This window comes from Monodon monoceros, unplaced genomic scaffold (assembly GCF_005190385.1).
Source record: "Monodon monoceros isolate NGI ecotype Baffin Bay Population unplaced genomic scaffold, NGI_Narwhal_1 Super_Scaffold_6, whole genome shotgun sequence".
NCBI lineage: Eukaryota > Metazoa > Chordata > Mammalia > Artiodactyla > Monodontidae > Monodon > Monodon monoceros.
In genome coordinates this window covers 18269982-18275108 of record NW_021703783.1, presented here as the reverse complement: position 1 = coordinate 18275108, position 5127 = coordinate 18269982, and the positions used below count along the sequence as shown (strand labels likewise).

The 5127-nt window shown below is 38.3% G+C and overlaps 1 pseudogene across 1 annotated transcript; it reads right to left on the bottom strand.

Annotated features, from left to right (window-relative positions):
• Positions 1-1196: 1196 nt before the first annotated feature.
• LOC114886062 lies at positions 1197-4517 on the bottom strand (annotated as a pseudogene). Its single transcript, XR_003791234.1, has one exon. The product of XR_003791234.1 is annotated as an SH3 domain-binding glutamic acid-rich-like protein 2 pseudogene (transcript).
• Positions 4518-5127: the final 610 nt, after the last annotated feature.

Below are 5127 nucleotides of genomic sequence, written 5' to 3'. Positions count from 1 at the left end.
ATGGTGCTGCTTTTTCATTTTTGTAGCTGTGACAAACTATTAGCTTTTGCATGCAATGGGGGTTTCTTAGTATAGGTTAATAGGATAATACATTTTATTATTTAGGTTCACCATCTGTAAACTCAAATTTTTAGAATGGGTGATCATGGGCTAGAATTCTCTTCAGTTTAGGATGTTCTAATGTTTGGTATGAATGTTAATGCTAACATGATGGTTTTACTTACACAGTCATAAGATGTTTAATCTCTGTCATTTCATGTTGATGTGTTTGACAAAATGTGGTATTAAAAGAAGAGATGTAAGTTGTTCAATGTGTAAGAGTATTGATGAGGCCGTGGGCTATCTCTAACTGCTCCTTTTTTTTTTTTTACTTTCTTGACAATTTCTTTACTTGAAATGTAGAAAGCAGTTGAGCATAGTTTCTAAACAAAGAAGAACTTCTAACAGGGAATATGTAGACATTACGTATTCTCCTTCCTTATTGCAATATGTAAACATTCTGGGAAAAGGACGCACAGATCTTGGGGACATTTGCTCAGGAGCCACAAGGATCACAGCCTACTAATTCCATGTTTCCCACAAGAATGACAAATTGTTCTTCATTGTCTTCAGGGTATTCAGGGGCCATGGAGAATACTAGGGGCCCTGAAGAGTCCCAAAACTATTCACAAACAGTATTGTTTCTCAAATTTGCATAATATAGTGCGACAGCCGCCTCTAAGATGACTCCCAATCACCCTTGCCTCCTGGTATTCACACCCTTGTGTGGTCCGTCCCACAGTGAATCAGGTCTCTATCAGCTCTTAACTACAAATGGTAAATAGCATTTTTTATGTTACAATAATTTTGCTACTAGATCCAGAAATTTTTAGCAACAAATTTAAAACATTATTTTGTGAATAGGCATAATTAACCTATAAGCCTCATAGCAGCAGCTTTTATTTAAGCAAATAAGTTTCGAAAATGAGACAATATTTATAAAGCAAGGACGGTAGCTGCTAAGCCAACAATTATATGGAGGTATCAACTGATGTGGTTCTGTTCACGAAGGCTATCTTGAACTGAGGTCAGGATATTTTTCCATGGAACAAAATATTGCAGTCCAAGAATAATGGCATATCCATGTTGCTTTCTGAAATGCCACATTTCCACATTCTTTTCCTTCATTGTTGCTCAATTTTCTCAGTCTTTTTTTTTTTCCTGGAATTTATTCCTCTTTAATGCTGAATATACAATCTGAGATTTCACCAATGCCTTTAGAGACAAATGCATACAAACCGAAATCTAAAAACAATAATTTTGCAGATCAAAATGGGCTCTGACACTTTAGAAAAGATGTTACATGAAAAGCATTTCTAGAAAAAGCAAAACCCTATACAGCAAAATCAAATTAAAAAACAAAACAAAACAAACCAGAAAGAGGCTTTGGTACCTTTCAACAACAGAGGACAAAAGTAAGTTAAGTTCACTATTAAATTCATGTAATATAAAAACATCTATGTGGGAGTGTTGAATAAATCTATAAAACAGAAACAAATCTAAAATATATTAGAGCCTGAGAGAAAAAAAAAATCTTCCTTTTCTCCTCTTTGATTTTAATAGAATACCAGAATCTGGAAAAACAAGTACTTCCCCAGCTAAATTTTCTTCTGGTCTGCATATACCCAGCAGGATGGCACTCTGTATTTTATCTCATTTTAAAATGGCATAATTTGATTTTTAGCAGCACATTTTCTTTGCCCCAACAAGCCTACTATAGGAAATAAAAATTCTTTCTTAAAATGCTCTTGATATTACATCTATGTCTGCAATTCCCATCCACTTCTTTCCTAGATTTTTAAGACTGTGTTTCTCCAGATCTAAAGGTAGCTAGTTAAAGAAGGGATGAAGAAAACCATTACATGTTTGGAATTCAGCTGGTAAAACACAAGTAAGGACACAGTATTCTCTGAACATGGTGTGGTCCCAGAGGGCAATACCTTAGGACTCTGCAGAGCCTGGGTACTGAGGGAAATGCCACACAATGTGCTTCTAGCTCGCTCATAACAAGTACAATACCAGTTGAAGCTGGTCTCTCCTATTTCTTTGCTGCTCCAAAAAAAAAAAAGAAAGAAAATGTGGGGTGTGGTAGATGATCTGTAACTGTGGTAAATAATTTAGCACTCCTATTCATCTAGTCTGTTTAGGACAACCATACTGGGCCTACTACAACCAGAGTAATTCAGAAGTTTTGAGACAAACAATTCTGAGTAGCTTTCTTGGTCTAGCAAGTATTGTATTGATCCTACAACCCCAAGACTCAATCTTACCAAGTTGCTTCTTGGTACTCACTGGCAAGAGTAGACAAAGTGTAAGTTAGACCGTTGCAACATTAACTTTTTAAAAATTGCTGTATCTTAAGAAATTCTAAGTCTTCTTAGACTTTAACACAATATCCAGTTCAAAAAAAATTTCCTGGATAGTCCCTGGGATTTATCAAGTGGAATTTGACCTGGATCGTATTTAATGCCAACTAAGCAGTCATAGCCATGATTTTACAGCAGCTTTCCTGGGAGAGAAAATTGTGGATTATGTATCTGTTCCAGTCACATAGGAATCAGTGGCATGCTTTTCTTCTGGCTGTAGTCCTGAGATGCAAATCTCAGGCTGGGATGTCAGCTTTAGCATTCAACAAGTTCTTTAGAATAGGAGGGAGATAGAACACAGGTGACAGGGCCTAAATTCTTCTGTTCTTTCCATTTCTTACAAACTTCCTGCTCAGAATCTAAAGGGCAGGTTCACCATCAGGATGCTGGGAATAGCAGAATATCTTAGGCAACCCTCTGAATTTATTCTATTCAAGACTATTCCCAAGTTTGGCAACTAGAAACTCTAAAAATGTGAGCAGGGACAAGGATGCAGAAAAGGAGCCTTTGCCCTAATGAAGTCGACAGGTTCAGTGTTTATCAGCAACCACTCCAAAGGAAGGAGAGATTTCACATGCCAAGTACAATTCAGAGTGAGTCTCTGACAGCCCCTTTCTGGTATGTACTCTGTTCTGAAATATCACTGGTGTTCATATATGGAATGAAAACACATATCTACGTTACTCTGAAAATCCAGGACTGTGCATTGGCCAGAGATATGAGCTGGCAGAGTCAGAGGACCAATGAAAAGTAACACAGGAAAAAAATTAAATTGTGCAGCAATATTAGTATCTTTTAATTTGCCTCATCAAGGGTTCACAAAATATATTTAACCGAGATCTTCCTTTCTCGAAAAATATGATCCCTTCACAAAATATATAAGCAGCTATTAGTTAGGGGAGCTGCGTTTAAAAATATATGTGCACTTACACATAAATAAGTTGCTAAAGTTGCTAAAGCTGAAATGCTTTCAGGGACGAGTCAGATTATGTCTCTATAAATTAATTGTCAGTGCACCTCTTTAAATATATCTTTTAAGCAATCTTACACATTAGGTGAAACTTCTCCTTTGTAAGTGATAAAGAAGCATGTGTTTTATAAAAGAGCAATTCTTTTCATCCCTGTCACTCGGTCCTGATGACACACTGCTGCAACAGTGATTTCTGGAAACATCTGTAGAGGCTTGGAGGATTTATGGGGGTAAGAATTTCCATTACCAAAAGGAGGCTAGAACGTCTAACTTTTTCTTCAGTTATGACAAGCACTGGAATAGTGATGTTCGTGAATCTTCAGCAAAGATCTTTAGCCCTTTGTCAACCAACATCGCTTTTTTTCCTTTCTGATCAAAATATTCTAATAACCTGGCAGACTAATTTCAAGGATACCACCTTGGCAGCCTGAAGAGAAGCAGGTCTCAGCAATCCTGGCAACAACTACAACCCAGGACAGATCCAGTACTTTCTCTCTGATGGTGCCACCCGCTTATCACTCAGTTATTCAGGAAGCACACCTGTTAACAGGTGACTGTACCTCCTCCGGGTGAGTGAGGCAACTGCAGGCAATTCTGAAAACAAGAAAAAAACCCACCATGGTCCTGATTTGGTTTAAAGCACTCATGCAATCCCATTAGACCCACGTCTTCCCCAAACACCTTTTCCATGGCAAGCAAAGTTACTGATAATGCATGTGGCTTCTGCCACAGTGATGCATTAGGTAAGCAGGTGTGTGCTGAGTACCAGGGGTGCTCCAAAATGCATCTCCGTCCTCTTTCACTTGTCTTCGCTAAGGTTCTTCCTTTGATGCCAACTGTGATTTCAGGACTAAGAATGAAAAGACTGTGTTGCTTTCCTTGGATTCAAAGAAACTGTCATAACCTGCACAGTATCGGTCACCATTAAATATCTGAGGTGGCAGAGGGTTGCCCTGAACAGGCTCCTTCTCCGGGGGGATGTTTTTGTACATCCACTGCCTCTGCTCTTCTGACATTGTGCTGTCCACCTCCTCAGACTTTATCTTGTTGGCTTCCAGAAATCTAACCACATCCTGCTGCTTCTTCTTTATCGCCACGAAGCCCAAGGAGGAGGCGGTGAACACGCGGACGACCATCCTCTCACCAGGCACAGCGCTCCGGTCTCCCGGTCTGCAGATCAATTTTCTCAGTCTTAAACAGTTTAGAGTGGAAAAGGGAACATAAAATAATGGAAACAAAGGATACCAAGAGGCGTAAAGTCTCATCTTTTCACCACCCATTGTTACTAATCTTAAAATTTATCAAAAGTCACTTTGTAAGTAGTAGTAGAGTATATCATAACCTATATTGCTTAATATTTCCCCCAGTCAAATACAGTTTTCTTAAATGGCAAAAAAATACTAGGTTAATTTTTAATAACTTAGCATAATATATACTTGTTGAGAACATAGTATATACAAGGGGTTGTAGATAAACAGTGTTGACTCAAACTGCTCTCAATGTGATTATCATCTTATAAGAGGTCCCAAATAACTATAGGCAAAGCAAAAATGAAAGGAGTCACATAAGAGAGATAAGGAGTTTTAATGAGGGAAAAGTCACTTTAGGTTGGAGGGATCAGGACCCTACATAGTACAGGGGACAGTATTGGCTGAGTAGATGGTGACCCCCTGGTAGAGGAAACAGAATGAGCAAACCTAGAAAAAAGTCAGGAATCAAGAATTATTTGTTCATTCAACAAGGTGAGACATG